Raw genomic sequence first — 20,027 nt, 5'->3', positions numbered from 1 at the left:
GCGTTTCAAAACGTTGCGGAAGCGGAGCGTCGTGTGTGCAGCCTCGCAGTTCTTAATTAACTTTAAAATATTAATATGTAGTTGTTACCTTCCACTCCACAAACTGCAGCAACTAAAAACCAGGCCTTGTCCTTTCTGATGTTGTCCTTGTAAAAAGCATTGGTTACATCGTATACAATGGTGTGTTTCTCCACTTTCATTATGAACACCTCGTCGTCCATTGTGCGTATCGTAGTGGAGGTGTTGTGATGAAGGAGGGGGGTCTGCTAAATTAGTATATATGCGGGATGGGCCTGGCCCGGATGCTCACCTTTCCTCTTCCTGCGAGGGGGGGGCTGCCTGCCCGACCTTACCTTACGGCTGCGCCGCGGCAAAAATAGGATTCATCCTAATTTTAGAGAAGCGCTGCGCCGAGCCGCTTCTGGGACGTGTCTGAGCCGTAACGCGGCGCGTGTGGTGGAATAGCACCCATTGACTAGAGTGGCCGCGATCCTTACGACCGCCGCGGCGCGGCCGTAACGCGGCGCGGCCGTAACGCGGCGCAGACGCTCCTGGTGTGTTTAGGGGGTCACTCTCATTGTTTTAGAAACAGCTTCTAATATCCGTTAGCGCAGCTAGCTAACCAGATGCTAACAACAACAATGCAAATAGTGAGTTTGGTAGAAATATACTGTATAATAGTAAAGTTATTTAAGATGATGCCATATTTATTGAAGATGTTACATTATAAAAATTTCTCAAAATGATTCAAAAGCATATTCTTCAAAACTCTCTGCTGTATATGACCACCAGGAGACTATTGATGTGTGTAGTGAGTTTGGTAGTAATCAGCTGTATAATAGTGATTGAATATTATTGTAAGGCAAGGCACGGCAATTCAAGGTGCTTTACAAAAATGAAAGACATTCAGACAAAGGCATTTAAAAACAGTAAAAGATAATAAAAGAAACATTAAAAGAAAAAATACATGAATAAAAAGTACATGAATAAAAAGTTACAGTGCAGTTTAAGATATGAATAGTTCACACAGAAGTTCCACTTTACTGATGAACACAACGGCTCAGTTTAAATTAAAAGCGAAGACAAAAAGATAAGTCTTCAGCCTGGATTTAAAAGTAGTAAGAGTTGCAGCAGACCTGCAGGTTTCTGGGAGTTTGTTCCAGATATTTGGAGCATAATAACTGAACGCTGCTTTCCCATGTTTAGTTCTGACTCTGTGGACAGAAAGCTGACCAGTCCCTGAAGACCTGAGAGATCTGGATGGTTCATAATTTAGCAGGAGGTCAGAAATATATTTTGGGCCTAAACCATTCAGTGCTTTATAAACCAGCAGCAGTATTTTGAAATCTATTCTTTGACAGTGTAAAGACTTCAGAACAGGAGTGATGTGATCACCTTTCTTAGTGTTAGTGAGGACTCAAGCAGCGGCGTTCTGAATCAGCTGCAGCTTTCTAATAGATTTTTTAGTGAGACCTGTAAAGACACCATTACAGTAATATAGTCTACTGAAGATAAAAGCATGGACAAGTTTTTCCAAATCCTGCTGTGACATTAGTCTTTTAATCCTAGATATATTCTTTAGGTGATAGTAGGCTGATTTAGAAACTGTTTTAATGTGACTGTTGAAACTCAGGTCAGAGTCCATGACTACACTTAGATTTCTGGCTTTATCTGTTGTTTTGAACATTGCAGGCTGAAGCTCAGTGCTAACTTTTATACGTTCTGCCTTGGCTCCAAAAACCATTACCTCAGTTTTATCTTTGTTTAATTGGAGAAAGTTCTGACACATCCAGTCATTGTATTTTCTTTTTTCGGAGTTGCACTTTGCAGACGGTCCCTGAGCACTCGTTTCTTCTCCGGCTGCGAATAGAGACCAATGTAATATGTCCAGCTCGGAGGACGGCGCGTATTGGCTTTTTTTGATCAAAATGTGATTGTAGTTCGTTATCAACCTTACCACGGTACTTAGGATACGTCATTTGTGTCTGAATAACGTTTTGTTAATGAGTTATTGATCCGTGAAAACTATAGGTTACTTACGTAACCCCAGCCTCAGAGTAACATGAGGTGAGATGTCTCACTATGGGATGCGCCTCAACGCATGCAAACAGAAGCATCAATCTCATCACCCCAATCCTGATTGGCTGGTGATCTTGACGTCTACGTCAGGGAATCCACCCACCCTTTAAGTAGCTTGCTAGCGTCGCAGAGTCATTCAAAATAAGCACCTCTTCTCGCTTCGCCTTAGCAAGAAGGGCCGTCTGGTGAGACATCTCACTTCATGTTACTCTGAGAACTGGGTTACGTAAGTAACCTATAGTTCTCATTCATAACACTCCGTTCGATGTCTCACTATGGGATATTGAAACTCCCGTATTGCTAGACATGCTTATCTCGAAAATCACCAAAACAACCAGAACTTAACAGGTAGAACCCTGTCTCAACACGGGGCCCAGCACTGCGCGGGCCACACTTGGAGCAGAGTAGGGGTGCAACAACTAATCGACTTAATCGATTAAAATCGATTACCAAATGAGTTGCCAACTAATTCAGTCGTCGATTCGTTGGTGACGTCATCACATGTGTTTTACGCGCCGTTAAGCTCCAACGTTATTGGTCTTTTTATCGGTACTGGAGACATTTAAAACATATATGTCATGTATTATTGCTACAAAAATATTATATCGCAGTCTTAGTGTCGCCAACTCGTTTCTAATATGCAAAAAGACAAACAAATGCGTCTATGATGAATTTTCGATCAGACGAGATCTCTCTCCCCCGTCTGTGTGCGAGGGGGCGGGGCAGTTTACACACACACACACACACACGCAGCTGCTCCATGCAGCAACACACTGCGGAGATGGTGGAGAGAACACGCTCCGAGGTGTGGTCAAACTTTACCCGTCTCGATGTGGAGAATGCTCGTTGCCAAAAGTGCAATAAGAGTTTAGCATGTAAGGGCGGTAACACGAGCAATTTGTCTAAACATTTAGCAAAAGTGCACCACATTCAGACGGAGGAATGCACCAGGTTCGACTGTCTTTCTAGTAGCTCTGTAGCCCCCCCATCCACGAGTAACGTTTCCACGTCACGTGTTATGTATGCTAGCAGCAACACACGGAGTTAACTCAATTATACAAACATGGGTTAATGATTAGAGGTAACTGAGTTATTTATTTTGATAAAGTTTCAGCTATTCTGTTTACAGTTCTGTCATCAGATTATTTAATACGATTTGTTAACACACTGTTATTTCTTTTGATGTGAAATATTATTTATTTAATTTCAATTAAAAGCTATGTTAATTTTGTTCAAGATGTGTTTAGTTAATTTAATATATGTATTTTTGAATCAAGTATTCATCTTTGTCTTCATTGTTAGTTTCCACATGCCTAAAACAACCTCAAGCTAAATCTAAAAGTTGATGGCTAAATAAGAGCGTTTGAGAAATTGTGCAAGGCATACAGTAATAGTCAGAATAGTCGATTAATCGTTTCATTAATCGATAGATTAATCGATTATCAAATTAGTCGTTTTTTTGCAGCCCTAGCGCAGAGACATCTAGCCTGTAAAAGCGGACAAAAGTGAGCGGCGAGGACCAGTAGATGGAAACACGCTTGAACAAAGGCCAGGATGTAGCCAGTCCACGAGTAGAATGAGCATGCAGGCCCGTTGGTGCCTGCAAACCCTGACTCGTATAAGCCAGAGCAATCGCTTCCACAATCCAGTGGGAGAGCCTTTGCTTGGTAACGGGCTTGCCCTTATGAGGGTTAGCCCAGGATACAAAGAGTTGGTCATTGCATCGAAACTCTTTTGACCTGTCCATATAGGTGCGTAAAGCACGGACTGGGCACAGCAAATTCGGAGTGGCGGAGGAAATGCCTCAATGTCAATGGGGGTACATGAGCCAACCACCTTAGGTACAAAGGCAGGGTTGGGCTTCAGCAACACTCTCGTTTGCCCCGGGGCAAACTGAGTGCATGAAGGATGTACAGAGAGCGCATGAATGTCACTGACTCGCTTGGCAGATGCCAGAGCCAGTAACAACACTGTCTTCAGTGACAGGTGTTTCATGTCAGTTTCTTCCAGGGGTTCAAATGGAGGTCGAGTGAGCCCATCTAAAACCACTGCCAAATCCCATAAGGGCACCAGTGACCTGGAAACAGGGAGGAGCCTGTGAGCCCCTTTCATAAAACGGCAGACCAAGGGATGTTGGCTAGCCGTCTTTCCCTCAAAGCCCACATGGCATGCAGCAATAGCAGCCAGGTACACTTTGATCGTAGAGAAAGCTCTGTGTTTATCAATCAGGTCCTGTAGAAATGATAGAATCACCCCGACAGGACATTGAAAAGAGATGTGTCCTTTTTGAAGGCACCACTCCTCAAACACCCTCCACTTACAGTCATGGAGGGACCTGGTGGAGGAAGCTCTTGCACTCTGAATAGTGTTTATCACCTTCTGAGGGAGTCCCACTGTATTCAGGTTATACCACTCACGGGCCAGGCCCATAGTGCCAAGCGCTCTGGGTGTGGGTGAAAAATCGCCCCCCCCCGCCTGAGACAGTAAGTCCCTGCGTAGCTGGAGCTGCCAACTGATATATCAGGATCTCCGCCAGCCAGTACATTGCAGGCCAGTGTGGAGCTATTAGGATCAGTGTGTGGCGTTGTTCTCTCACTCTGGCCAGAGTTGGGGGTGTCAGAGCCAGGGGTGGGAACGCGTACAGAAGGACCGGAGGCCAAACGTGCGCGAGCGCGTCCACGCCTATCGGTGCGTTTAAATCGCGCATTGAAAAGAACAGCTGACATTGAGCATTTTCTTTTGATGCGAACAGATCCACCGCGGCCCGGCCGTAACACACCCATAGCTGACTCACAATTATTGGACGTAGAGTCCAGTCTGCATATAATGGTGCACCTCTGGACAGCAGATCTGCCCCGAGGTTCATCACTCCTGGTACATGCGTCGCTCTCAGAGAGAGGAGACGTCCGCAGCTCCATAAGATCAGTTTGCGTGCCAGCATGTGTAACTGGAGAGAACGCAAACCCCCTTGGCGGTTTATATACGATATTGTGGTCGTGTTGTCTGTCCTCACGACGACATGATGTCCTCTGAGAAAAGGCAGAAAGCGTTTCAGGGTGAGGAACACCGCTAAAAGCTCCAGATAATTTATGTGTGACCGTTGTAGGTCTCTGCTCCAGAGACCCCTCACAGGTCGACCTTCGTATATATACCCCCCCAGCCCGTCAGACATGCGTCTGTGGTGACCACCTTCCGCGATAGGACAGCACCCATAGGCACGCCCCGTACTAGAAAAGTCGGGTGCAGCCAGTGGCGCAGTGCCATTACGCATTTCTTATTACATGGCTTAGTTGAATACTCGATTCTGATTGGTCAATTCAGAACACGTGACACGTTGTTAATACCGAACAGACAGACCGCTGTCAAGGACTTATTGACCGTTGTTAAGGACGCTCACATCTTCAGAAAGAAGTCCGGTCGATTGAACTGTATACAGTTGGGCCGAAAAGCAAACTGCATGCAGTTTGCTTTTGGAACTGGGACAAGAAAAACTGCGGAGAAGTAACGGGGCAGAAACCCTCCTTTTTACGCAGCGGTCCAGACATAGAAATCAAACGGCGACACATATTCACTTGCCAGTTACTTTATCATTAGGGCAGGGATATCTAGATACTTTCCAAGGTTTGACATCATGAATTGTGCTATAATGCAAGCAGGTCCTACCGTTGGCTTTTCAAACTGACAAGAGACGCTCTAACTGTTTTTCAAATGTAACAGTTTGAAAAGCAAGCAAACTGTCTGATTGTCTTTAGTTTTCCGCTGTCATGTGATAGCAACATGGAGGATATATTTGGAGAGCACAGTAATTTGGAGTAATGGTTAGTGGCTGATGAGTCCCCAGTGAAGAAAAGAAAAAGACAAGACTTTCCAAGGTTTGACATAATGAATTGTGCTACTTTTAAAGCAAGCAGCGATGTTTTCAAATCTGTAATCAGAAAGCTCCTCAAAAACGCTATCGAAGCAGTTCCTGCCGTTGCTACGTTAGTTCAAACAGTAACAACGGACTACTTTTCTTCGCGGATGCATGTCAATTTAAATCAATACAACTATTTTTTAAATCAATAAAATCATTTTCTAAATCCATAAAAGCATTTCAATTAATATTGGGAGTCATAACGTTACTTTGTTGAGAATGTGGCCATGTAATAAGCGGGATAATGTGCAGCGACTTGGTCATTATGGGGAAAAGAACACCTTCATGCCGATCTAGATCCCTCCGCTTCGCGTCGGGCTCCTTATCAGCCTGTCGGTGTTCTTTTCCCCATAATGACCGCGTCGCAGCACATTATCCCTTACATAGTGACCATCACTCTCCGCGCGCCATGGCGCACGGGGTCCAGTCTGAGGGCAGACACTCGTGGGCTGAGAGACAGACCGAAGGGAAGTACTCTGTACTTGTAACAGACAACCTGAAAGGCGAACCTCAGATATTTCCTGTGTGGATAATATACTGGGATGTGGAAATACGCGTCTTTCAGGTCGACAGTCGTTTTGGCGCACGAGACGCAACAGAGATGTGTGAGTGAGCATTCTGAATTTGTATCTTTTGAGATATTTGTTCAGAGCCCTCAAATATAGTATAGGCCGAATCCCGTTCCCTCCCCGTTTGGGAACGAGGAAATACTTGGAATAAAAGCCGCTCTGACTCTGTTCGGAGGGTATTATAGATATAGCCTTCTTGTCTAGTAGCGAGAGGATCTCTTGCTCTAGAATATGGGCCGACTCTCCCCGGGCTTGCGAATGCAGAATGCCCGAAAAGTGAGGGGGGGGTGACAGCGAATTGGAGTCTGGAACCCTGTGTTATTGTCTTGAAAACCCAAGCAGAATCTGTGAGCAATGAGCATCCTCCACTTTTCGCTTCTCAAAGCGAGTGGAGATGTCACATCTCTGTCGTCTGCCCTCTGTGTCTTTATTTGTTGTGTTATGGGGCCCTCTAGTGTCTGAACACGGTGGTACCCCAGGTTGACAACCCTGGTCGACACTGCGCATGCGCGTGGTGGTGATGCCTTCACAGCCCCGTCCATCGTCCGCCTTCTGAGAGAGGTATTGCAGCCACTCTTAGAAGGGGGGTAGACGTTAGACTGTTTATTGTTTTTATTGTCTTTCTTTTCATTTTTATTGACTGCGCCCTTGGTTTTAACCCTGGAAACGACAGTGGAAAATGATTTATTAAAAGACAATAGTGATGACATGTGTTTGTGTGACTTAAACGAGCATCGGAGCTTGCTGTCGTTGATGTTAAGTCCATTTCCCTCATGGCGCGAACTTGAGGATGACGTTCTGACATCACTCGAGGCGGCGGGAAGATGGGAGCATGGTTGCACCCCAGAAACAATGAGCATCTAACACTGGAACGTGTTCAGGAGCTGGAGAACAGGGAACTTCCAGCTCCTTTATCGAGGAGAGGAGAGGAGGCTGTCAGACCGCCCTCTTCTTCTTCCTCGTCTGTTGGCTGAAAGTCTGGGATGGCTGTGCCTGAGCGGCTGCTGCCGGAACCGTATACTTTCTTGGCCAGCTCGTCCTCGCCTCGTGTCTTCTTCGAAGCTAGAGCGGAGCCAAATATGCCCTCGGGAACAATAGGCATGTCCAAGACGTCCTGTTTTTCCCGGTCTGGAAGGTTCGTCAGGGTAAGCCACCTGGCTCTCTCCTGTACCACCATTATCTCCAGTGCTTTGCCCGTGGCTTGGACTGCACAGCGCTGCACACGGAGGCAAATGTCCGTGATCGCTGCGATTTTGTCCCACACGGCAGGCTCAGGTTTGATCGTCATGTCCTCACAGAGCTCCGCCTGGTAGGCGGTCAGCAGCGAGGAGATGTTGAGCGCCCTGGCGGACAAAGCTGCGGCTTTATAGGCTCGTTCGGTCATTGCTGACTGGAAGCGGTCTGCCTTTGCCGGTAGCGTGGAGTTCCTGCTCGGTGCCGAAGCCAGCCGCGGTCGGAGGTGGGCTGCCACCAGCGGTTCCATGGGCGGCATGCAGAGCAGGCCGAGCTTCTCCATGTCGACACAGTCCAAAGAGGAGGCATCCTGGATTGGGGCCTTATTGCTGAAAGGGCGGTCTCTCCACGAGACCGACACCTCGTCCAGCATCTCTTGAAAGACTGGGAGAAGCTGCTTCCTCATCCTCGCTGCTTGGGGCAAGTTCTTCCCCTCATAGCGAGATCTGGAGGTCTCCTTGGCCACTTCAGGCCAGGGGATGTCCAGCCTGGACGCAGCGCGTTGGCACACGGTCTGCAAATCCATACTGAGGTAGGGCGAAGCTGGTGTGCTTTCGCCCGGGGGAGCGGACATCGCCTCCGGCTTGGCAGCCTGGGCAGATGACACGAAGATGTCATCTTCGTGCTCATCCGAGTCGGATAAGAGGAACTCAGAGGCATCCTCTTCATCCTCCTCCATACAATCCAGCTGTAGGACTTCCTCCGCGGGTGGAACCACGGTGAGGTCCAGTTGGGAGCCCCAGCTTGACACAGCGCGGGGCTCCGCTCTCGCGGTTCTTGCCGCCACCGGGCCCCAGCCTGACACGGCGCGGGGCTCCGATTCCGCGGCTAACGCCATTGTTGAGCCCAAGCCTGACACAGCGCGTGGCTCAATATCCGCGGCGGTCGCCACCATGTCCTGATTGCCGGCCGGCGAATCAACGGACATGAAAGGGTCCCGACAGGCTAGCTTTGCGCGCTAGCCGTCGGCAGAGGCTCTTGATGGTGAAGCGGGCACAATGCCCGCACGAACCGGGGGTATCGATAGCTTCCTGGGCGTGTTCCAGCCCAAGGCAGGACGAGCAGACCTGGTGTGAGTCCGTGCCCGAGATCCTAAACCCGCAGCCGCAGAGCCGAGGCTCCAACACCTCTGGTGTGAGGGAGAGAAGGGTCCATCCTCGTTTGCCGGGGTGTCGGCGCAGAGGGGCAAGCTAGTAACAGGTATGTTACCGAAAAAATCCAACCTTATCGTTATTCCGAAAGGAAAAAACGACGGGGTAGATCTTTCTTTAAAAAATATTAACTGGTGTGTTAATATCTTTCTTATCTCCGTCTCCTCTAGTGTGAGGGAGAGAAGAGTCCGTCCCCGCTCGCCGTGGTGTCGGCGTGGAGGGATAAACTAGCAACAGGTGTGTTACTGTTTGAAGAAAAAATCAAACCCTACCGGGCTGATTACAATATTAACTGGTGTGTTAATATTTGTTCAATTTTTCTGCAAAGCAAAAAAGTAACCGGCAAGCGCCCGTCGACCGAATGTTAGCTTGGGTTCAGTCTGTGGACCGTTAAGCTAGCCCGGCTACTGATATTCGAGATGTGCTCTGAAGCGAGAAGAGGTGTTTGAATGACGCTGCGACATAGCGCAAGCTACTTAAAGGGTGGGTGGATTCCCTGACGTAGACGTCAAGATCACCAGCCAATCAGGATTGGCATAATGAGATTGATGCTTCTGTTTGCATACGCGTTGAGGCGCATCCCATAGTGAGACATCGAACGGAATGTTATGAATGAGAACATCCAACTTTACAGAAGTTCACTTTATTTTTATATTTATATACATTTATTTTGGACGAAAACTTAGCGTGAGGAAAGGCAAGTGTGGCGTGAGTGCGTGAGATATGGGTTAATTGCGTGACTCTCACGCTCAATGCGTGAGTGTTGGCAGCCCTGCGTTAGCATACACGGTAGAGTTAGCATACATGCTAGCGTTAGCCATACTAGCCTGTATACATGCTTATTGCACAGCTAGCATTAGCTATATTTACCTTGTTTACACTTAGCGGTCCTATGTGTTCATCTGTGTATGTTACACTTGCATGTATGAGATCATTAAGTGCCTTGTAACTTCTTTTTTATAGTTTCACTCCGTTTGAATGTCAGTGGACTGCAAATAAGTCAATAAAAGGAGCATGGCTGCTCATTCCCTGGCTCTCAAAAGAGTTTGGCTGGCTGTTTAATCTATGTTCACACTGAGACAGTACAACACAGAGAGAGAACAGTACACCTAGTGTGTAAGTATATACAAGCAGGTCACACAATATGATCACAAATACATCAACTCTGTTAAACATCTTGGTTATGAACAAGCATTCATTTTAAAATAGGGAACATGTTCTTAGATATAAATACCTAATTGTAAGTTATTTAGACTTAACACTTATAGTTTCATGTCTTGTTACATAAGAATAGATCATATTTGTTAAGTGTTATTATCGAAGGATTACTATTCTTGTAGTAGTAGGCTATACTGCCTTATTAGGCCCATATTGAGCAGAGCATAATAGACCAAAACTCATGTAACAACTTCGTTACTTGCAATAAATAAGCACTAATTTGAGGGTTATTGAGGAAAAACTATGTAGAATAACGCAGTGTCGGCGTGCGTTGAAGCTTTCTGGTGGGCGTGTCTGAAGCTCGACCAACAACCAATCACATGAATCTCCCATCCCGGACACACAAGCACGCGGTTGATTGGCTAGAGCTTGTACTGGCATATTATTTGATTGGCTGACGCTTCCGTCGAAGCTTCAACAGTTAAACATTGCTCAACTTTGGAAGCGAGCAATGCGAGCAAAGTGAAGCGACGCTCCCACAATGCAGTTCGGCAAAGCGTGACGTCACCCCATTCAAAGTGAATGGGCAGAAGCGTTGAAGCTTCAACGCACGCCGCCGTGTGGACGGGCCGTAAGGCATTAATAAGTGTTTTATAATGACTACTAAAGAGCCAATATACTGCTAATATGCATGCATGTTAATTAACAACTAGTTGATAGTTAATTTGTGTACCTTAATATAAAGTGTTACCAAAAATATATATCATCAAACAACCAAATGGCAGGAGCTGCTCCTATCGAACAGTGGTTTCATTTGTCTCTCTTCTTTAATGATGATGGAGACTGGAGTGTTGGTAAACACTGTTTTTTTTACCAAGGTAAATACAAATAACTTTCTACCTACAGTATTAGACAAGATTAGTTTTTCCCAAGGGATGATGCAACATGTTCTTTACAACATGAGCTCTTCCATTTTGTCATCCCCACATTTTCTTAACATTACAGTTTCATAACTGGGGTGCTAAAATCACATATTAGTCACAAGGCTTATAAAATGAATGTTTTAACCTGACTGCAGCAGGCTTGTGTTAAATATTTACGTCCACACAGTGGCAGTCAGCGACCGAAAAAAGGGATGGGGAGCATCTGACAGTGCTGCAAAGTCCAATGAGAACAGATTATCATGCTACCCGTGTCCTGATCAGGAACCCTCTGGCAGGAGAATACAGGTTATGCCTATCCACACTATAGAATATAATGAAGTATTATTTGAAAATCTATAACTCCGAGCAGTGTCAACATGGAATTCATGTTTTGTTCTCTACACCTGTTTTCCTTTGTTTGAATATGTAGCCACTACAGATGTCACACTTATTTTCACAAGAAGCTTACAGCCAGTATCTGGTGCTCTATTATTAATTTGCTGGTGAGAAATGATTTAGTGTGTTGTACTAAGTAGTCAACAAGCTGGTCATGTGAGAGTCACTCTGTGCATGCTTATTCTGCTCTACTTTATATTCAGGAAACAACAAGCTGCAGTGGCTGCTGCACTGTCCATGGAGAACAGAAAATGGAAAAAAAGCTCTCACAGTGGAGAAGGTAATGTATACTTACCACTTTATGTGTAACTGGGTGCTGAAATGATAACCATGAGGTCCTACATTTCTGCAAAAAGTACAATTGTGTGTATATATGTATCCATTGATTGTCCTAAGAAAACCTTCACACACTTGTACCCCTGTTTCAAGGCTTTTGATTTAATGATAAAATTACCCTAAAAATTCTGTACAGGCATCTCAAAAGTACTAAAATGTTTTCCTCACATTTAATCAGAGGTGGGAGTAAGTCCTACATGTGCAAGTCATGAGCAAGTCTCAAGTCTTGACCTACAAGTATCAAGCAAGTCCCAAGTCACTGTCGTGAGAGTCAAGCAAGTCAAGTCAAGTCATTGCTCAGGTCAAGCAAGTCAAGTCAAGTCATTTCTCAGGTCAAGCAAGTCAAGTCAAGTCATTGCTCAGGTCAAGCAAGTCAAGTCATACAAAATTCTGATGAATAAGCCCAGTTTCCGCATTTAAATCAGTTAAAAGACAATGGTTATGAAAATGGATTCAACCCACACTATGATCTTCATTACATACAGTTAATGCAAGGCAAGGCAAGGCAAGTTTATTTATATAGCACTTTTCAACACAAGGCAATTCAAAGTGCTTTACAAAAAACGAAAGACATTAAGAAAATGGCATTTAAAATCAGTCATTAAAAATAAAAGCTAATAAAATAAACAAAGAGAAAAAATACATGGATAAAAGTTAAAGTGCAGTCTAAGATATGAATAATTCAATTAAAAGCAGCGACAAAAAGAAAAGTCTTCAGCCTGGATTTAAAAGTAGTAAGAGTTGCAGCGGACCTGCAGGTTTCTGGGAGTTTGTTCCAGATATTTGGAGCATAATAACTGAATGCTGCTTTACCATGTTTAGTTCTGACTCTGGGGACAGAAAGCTGACCAGTCCCTGAAGACCTGAGAGATCTGGATGGTTCATAATTTAGCAGGAGGTCAGAAATGTATTTTGGGCCTAAACCATTCAGTGATTTATAAACCAGCAGCAGTATTTTGAAATCTATTCTTTGACACACAGGAAGCCAGTGTAAAGACTTCAGAACAGGAGTGATGTGATCCACTTTCTTAGTGTTAGTGAGGACTCGAGCAGCGGCGTTCTGAATCAGCTGCAGCTTTCTAATAGATTTTCCAGTGAGACCTGTGAAGACACCATTGCAGTAGTCCAGTCTACTGAAGACAAAAGCATGGACAAGTTTTTCCAAATCCTGCTGTGACATTAGTCTTTTAATCCTAGATATGTTCTTTAGGTGATAGTAGGCTGATTTAGTAACTGTTTTAATGTGACTGTTGAAACTCAGGTCAGAGTCCATGACTGCACCTAGATTTATGGCTTTATCTGTTGTTTTGAACATTGCAGGCTGAAGCTCAGCGCTAACTTTTATACGTTCTGCCCAAGCGGCAAACTCTGGGGAAGAGCCGGGAAGCCAATACGGAAGTGCCACACACTGCAGTTCAGATATTGGCCGATAGGCGATGGCTGCAGAAAGGAGCAATTTCCATAGACCCCCATGTTAAAATGCCCAACTTTACAGCGGAAAAAAACATGTTTCTCTCCCTGGCTCCATACATTTTATTATCGATATAGTTAGATTCCACCTTCATGATTATGGATCTGTGAGTGAATTGTTTTCTAACGCGACCCTTTTATTTATATTAGGTCTTAAAGTTTGTGCATACATTAGGGCGTGGTCACTTTGATTGACAGATACGTGCCTCACTAACAGCTAACAGCAACTTGTCCACTCTGCTAGGCTACAACCATAGAGGCTACAACGTTAGTTAGTCATAGTACTGTACTTGACCCTTTAGCTTTAGCCGTGTTCGTGGTGATATACCAGACAATTAAGATGTCGTGCTGTGCGCTTGAATGTACTAACAGAACTTCCAAGAAGTCTACTCACAGCTTTTTTCGGTGAGTAAAATGATAATATTATACATGTTAACCCCGTTAGCAGGTGTTTGTGTGCTTGTTAGCTTAGCTTGTTATGTAGCTAGCTAAGGACGTAACCCTTTATGCATGTGTATATATATATACAGTTTAGTTTATGATTCAGCCTTGGGTAAGACTTTTATAGTCTATGGCTATGACGCCCATAATGCTAAATGGGAGCAAATGTTAAAAGGGGACCCAATTATCCCAGTGGTGGCCGCCGGAGTCCGCCGCCGAAGCTAACCGGAGCCGTAGCTAGCCCTTTGCGGCTCCGTTAGCTTCGGCCAGCGGCGGAGCCCGGCGTTATAACTGGAGATCAAGGAATGCAGCAAAACGCGGACTTGGTTCGCCTGCAGCCCGCTATAGTATTAGCTAAAGAAATGATGTTGAACAAGGCTTATTAAGCTGAACATCGCCACAATTGTTCTGCTATGTATCGGTACTTATTTTATTTTATTAACGTGTGAATGACAAGCATTAAGAATAACAACACATAGCTATTTATCTTGCATATTGTCTCGTTTGATTATGAATGTAACGTTTATATAGTGGAACTACACTGTTTTATCAAAACCAAAGTGCCACGCAGTAACTTGGTAGGCCCATGCATGTATTTCAGCAGGAAATGTGCAACCTAGATTACATTTACCAACACAGACTATATAGAAATATTTGTAAAAGTTGTTCATGCGTTACTAAGTGAATATGGCATTAACCCTCCTGTTGTCTTTGGGTCGGTTTTCATGTATTTTTGAATAAAGGTTTCCTTTCGGTGATCCAGACAGGCACCAGTGGGTGCTGAACATCCGGAGGAATACATGGACCCCCAACGTTTCTTCTCGCCTGTGCAGTGCACACTTTGAGAGTCATCCCTTCAGCACGGACTCATGGGTACAGATCCTTTTTTAAAAACAAAATAACTTGGTTCCATTTGTGAGTGTAAATTGTTGTTACTAATTAAATACATGTTATACATTATACAATGCTAAATAATTGTTACGGCACAGCTTGCACATCAGTGATGAGTAATGTTCTTTTTATTAAAGGCCAAATTAAGATTTTGCCAGTTAAGTAAAGAAAAATAGAAATCGATTTGTTTGCAAACCATCACATTTCTCTTCATCATAGATAGAGAATTGCCATTTCCCCCCACATACTCTATGTTAAAAACAGATGAATTATATTACCTTTTTTTTACATTATTTTAATAGCAACATTCATTCATCTCTTGTCATCTTATAACTTATTTATCTTAACAGCTATCACTGTAAAAAAAAAATGATTTAATTTAATTTTACTATACAATATTTATCTTTACATTCTGTTCTTGCATATGTCTTATTATATTTACGTGTATATAGATTTCTGCCTGCACTAATTTATTATTCTTAATTTAATTTTGAATTTCTTTTATTGTTTTATGTCTTATATAACTGTTGCATTGTTGGAGGAGCTCGGGACAGATGATTTTCATTGCCATTCCCACACTGTAGCCTATGTGCTATGACATAAATCCTTTGAATCTGAATCTTGGAAACACGTAATTGTTGAATGGATTAACTGCATAGTTAACATGTTGGCCCTCTATTGTCTTTTATAATGCACTCTTACATTTAAAACAACATTATTCAAAAGAAAGTTGAATATCTACAGACCTCAAAAAGTTATTTTATGTGTTTTTGTTTATTATTTTTATTAGGGAAGGAGATGCCTGAAAAACACTGCAGTGCCCACCATTTTCTATTTCACCAATGGCAAAGAACAACAGCCTGGAAGGAGAAGCAGGTGAGTAGCAATGACGAGGTAAGTGACACTCCTAGTTCGACTGTTAACAGCAATGAGGAGGTTGCAGATGTAGACCATGGTAGTGGTGAAAACAGTCTTGCTGCTGATCAGAGCAATATCATTATGATACAAGGCATGCCTGAAGAAGCCTTTGTTGTTCCACATGTGGAGCATAATGACATTCCAACAGTCAATGCTTGTGAGGAGGTTGTTGGTTTGGGTAGCAGCAGCCAACAAACAAAACAAATTGGAAAACAGGCAGACTCCGCCTCTGTTCACTCTTACACTTGGGCTTTAAACTAAGACGGGTCATACTGAATAGTTTGTGCACACATTTCTAACATGTGATCTTTCTTTCATGTAGGACGCTTGAGGGAAGTTGCAACGCCTCGGCCAATGGGATGTCTTCTCCACGTGAAAGAGATTGAAGGCATAATTTATAACTTGAGACAATTTTCCAAAAGTTATGACTTGTATTGGCTTAGATAGTAATGGATTACATCGAACACGAATCAAGATCGTATAGAAAAAAATGAAAGTGTAATCCTTAGTTACATAGGAAGAGATGTAATCGGATTAGTTTTACTTTTTTTAATAATAGGGAAACTCAGGATTACAATCTTATTCAAAACCTAAAAAGAGCAGATAGTGGTTGTTGTAAAATGATCAAATGGTATCTCTTCTCTGGAAGCCGTACTGTTCTGGAGGATAATACTTTCATTGTGAATCTCTACACCTACTGCCTGAATCTGCTTTATGGTATTATATTATACATTTTAAGTAAAAAAATCATATTCATATTTCTTCTCTCCTGTGTTTATTTGCATTACATTTGATATTAAAGTAATCCAAAACAAAAAGAAGGTTATCAGGTTACATTACTTTTATATCTTGATACTCACATGAAGTTACTGGTTGTGTTTTTGGCAAGTAGCCCTCCCAAGCCTGTGCATAAGTTATATCATTTTAATTACTGATACAGTTGTTGCACATCTTTAATTTATTTTGTAGTGTACTTAAAGGGATAGTGGAAATTGAACCCCAAATAGTTTCGTTTTAACTTATATACAAGCATAATTACGTACCAAAACAATCACACCTGATTAAAAAAATATAATAATTGCCTTACGCATGTTAGAAGCACTTTATTGCAGCTTCCCCGAACTTTTTTAGAAACGAAATGATCGAGTCAGCCAAACCGGAAGTGAGGAAGACGAAACAATAACAAACCATGGCGTCTATGCAGAATGAACGTGGAAGGGCAAATATACCAGACAAAGAAGAAGGATTGTACGAGGTATCCAGTGATGATAGCGAGTCAGAAACATCCTCTCGGCTTTCCTGCGAAAATGTAGTTTTAGGAACTGAATCTGAATCCGGTTCAGTAAGCGACGATGGTGAGAATATTGAGCCAGACGATGGACCATTACGTCCTTATTTGTTCGAGCCCGAGGTGATGGAGTTAGTTCACGGCATGGGCAATGGCGAGGATGACCAGGACCAGGCGCCAGATGATGCAACCCTATGCACAAATAATCTTGACTGGTAGGTCCCTAAGCATAGCTCACGCTAGGCGCTATATTATATATTGCAAAAGTTGGCATGCATGCACTGTAGGCCTATGGCTATGCCCGAGGATGACTGCATGTTGGGTACATTTCATAACATACCAGGGTCAGGTTCACATAAATTATCTTGTCACATTTAATATTGTATATGTAACAGCCTTATGGGCATTAATTACATGAATACATTTAAATGAATTGTATACTAGCATGATATACAGCTAGAGCCAATCGGTCTTTTGACGTAGTATGGTCCTAATCCTAGGCTAGCCAGGCTGCCTGTCAAGTGTAGGCTGTACTCACAGTACTGTTAGTCTATCATGTCTATATGATGACTGTAGTGTACACATTCAACACTGTGTACCGGATTATCGGATGACGAGGCCTCCGGTCGCCTAATCGACAGGCAATAAATGGCGTTGTACACAATGGTACAGGCTAATGATGCATTAAATCATCAGAAACTAGGCGCATGAAATAAAAAAGAATTGTTTATTATGCTTATTTTTAATAAAAATACATAAGTTAAACCCAAAATTCGCGGATTTCCACTATCCCTTTAAGTCATACAATGATTCGAAACCTTTACTTTTCATAAAATGCAAGATGTAACTTTCAATGTGGCTTGTGTATTTATCACATTTTCAATGTAAATAGATCTGATTAAATAAAGAGTAAAAGCACAATCTTAAATGTTGACAGTTATCATTTTCCTATGCTTATTGTTAATGTAGTGGTGTTATGAACAAAATGTTGTCCTAAAGGAAATTAAGATGTTTTTTATTTGTTGACAAAAGATTTAAAGTAGATGCTCACAACATGTGGGAACATTTATAGAGAAAAAAAGTTCTATTGTAAAACAAATATTTATCTGCATACTGAACAATTTAGAAACTCTCTAAAAGGTATTATCTTCTGTGACGGTACGACCCTGTAGGGATTGTGGGTATTGCACTTCATAATTACAGTCTATGGTATGCTTATGACATTGATGCCAACATACATGGGACTAGGGGAGACCTTCCTGTTGTTTGCATTGTCACTGACAAATGACAGTGTAGTATTCATTGTCAAGATTTTGTGTTTTTAAACTTGGGACTCTTTTCAGACTGCTCCGGCTTGGGAAAAGATTTGAGCCTTAATGTGTAATGTTTTCTGTATTGTATGGTAAGCTTATCCTTTCATTTGATAGTCCCATTTGGATGTGATAGCTAACATTTTCAGTAAGCAGTAGACAAAAGAAGTGAAAATATGAATGTAATTTATTTTCAATATTTACATAAATACATAATTATTTTAACAAATAAAACAACAAAAAACATCATAACAAATACAAAATAAAAGGTTTGACAGACAGCCATGCCCAGCATGGGCCTGGAGAGCTGCAGAGTCCATTGGGGGAAGAGGGGGGGGTGGGATGTGGGGAAGAGGAAGAGCAGCCATGTTAACAGTGTTATGGCTACAGATGTAATATCTAACTCAACATTAGCCATGACAGTATAGGCTTAGCAAGGGCCTTAGAATACATACTCTAAAGGCCAAATACAAAAACAGTGATACTGACATTTTAGCAGTTCACAGTCTTTGGAGGTGGTCTTTCAGGCAATTGGCTAGTGACTTTACAAAAAATATCATTTCCCCAAGGGGTGAAATTAACTCTATCTCGCAAAAACAGCCCAGGACTGTCATGTCTAATGTTGGAGTGGTCAACAATGGCACCATTTAGGCTATGAACAAAAGTAGCCATAACACTGTTAACAAACTTCCGGGCCTTGTCCATTTTGACAGGATTTGCACCAGCCCTCCACCGGCGCCTCTGGTTCATCTGGGAGAGCATGATCTTCATGCCAGGGTGCCGATGGTGAAGCTGGTGCAGGTCCTCCTTCATCTGGTTCAGCAACTGAACACTGGGCACATCCCCCAAGTCATTGCCGCCACAGTGGATGAGGAGGACATCCGGGACTGCTCTTCCTCGCAGGGAGTAGGAAAAGAAAGGGAGGACACCTCTCCAGCGCAGTCCACCCCAACCGAACCAGCACACCCTCAGGTCGAGGCCAAGGTTGCTGCCGATGGTCTCTGTAGCTCTCTGGGCTCCATGCCGGACATAGCTGTCTCCGATTATCCATACAGTCACTATGGGAGGAAAATAAATGAGAGCAACAAATGCTTCAGATCATGAGGAATATCAAATCAATTATAAAGGGTTTCTCATTTTGTTCCTTTGACAATAACATGCAAAATAACTATGAAATCACACCTGTATGGTTAAAAGTAACAAGAGAGCAAAACCTCAAAAAACAGATTAACAGCACACAGTTTATATATATATATTTATATACTGTGTGCTGTTTATCTACAATTGTGCACACATGTATATGTATAGTATGTTTGTGTGTAATGTCAACCATCTGAAGTCATGTAAAGTAAGCCAGGACCATCAACTTACAGGTTGTGCAGTTTGGCGTGGAGGAGGTTGCCATCTTCATTTTTCTTAATGCTGAAATAAATAAAAATGGTTTAATCAATATAAAAGCACGTTTCTTTTTCTACAGTCATATTTCATTAATCACATTTAATTCACGCAACACTGGCCATATCTCTGCTAGTTTACAAAGTTTAGTTACAAATGACATTTATATTTGAAAAACGGTGAAGCACTTAAAAAACAATTGTATAGTGTAGGTTCAAGAACATTTAAATCAAAAGAACAAGTTTTGTAAAGTTACAGGGTATCTTACCTTCAGAATATGCCGGGAACGAGGAGCAGTGACCTCAAGCTGGGTTGTTAGCATAGGTTGTTAGCTTAATACTGAATAGAGCATGTTAGCTTAGCTTCTTAGCCTGAGCTAGGTCTGGAACGTCACGCTCGGTGGCAGCAGGTCCCGCCCTGTCCAACCTCGGCTCCGCCTCAGCACCGCCTCTTTGCCCTTATTTGGAGCAGGCGGGAGAAGGCGGGAGTTAGACTCTGACGTTGCTGTCGAGCCGTTAGTGGCCGACTCCGCCTACTAAGGGCTTCACGGCAACTC

At 43.1% G+C, this 20,027-nt stretch overlaps 1 long non-coding RNA gene across 1 annotated transcript; it reads left to right on the top strand.

The window, feature by feature from the left end:
- Nucleotides 1-14,461: 14,461 nt before the first annotated feature.
- LOC139434399 (uncharacterized) lies at nucleotides 14,462-16,229 on the top strand. The gene is made up of 3 exons (XR_011643746.1): nucleotides 14,462-14,542; nucleotides 15,351-15,436; nucleotides 15,801-16,229. It is a non-coding gene; the product is annotated as an uncharacterized lncRNA (long non-coding RNA).
- The last annotated feature ends 3,798 nt before the right edge of the window (nucleotides 16,230-20,027 follow it).

This window comes from Pseudochaenichthys georgianus, chromosome 9 (assembly GCF_902827115.2).
Source record: "Pseudochaenichthys georgianus chromosome 9, fPseGeo1.2, whole genome shotgun sequence".
Taxonomy (NCBI): Eukaryota; Metazoa; Chordata; class Actinopteri; order Perciformes; family Channichthyidae; genus Pseudochaenichthys; species Pseudochaenichthys georgianus.
The sequence above is the reverse complement of the archived record's forward strand: the minus strand, read 5'-3'. Positions and strand labels throughout refer to the sequence as shown.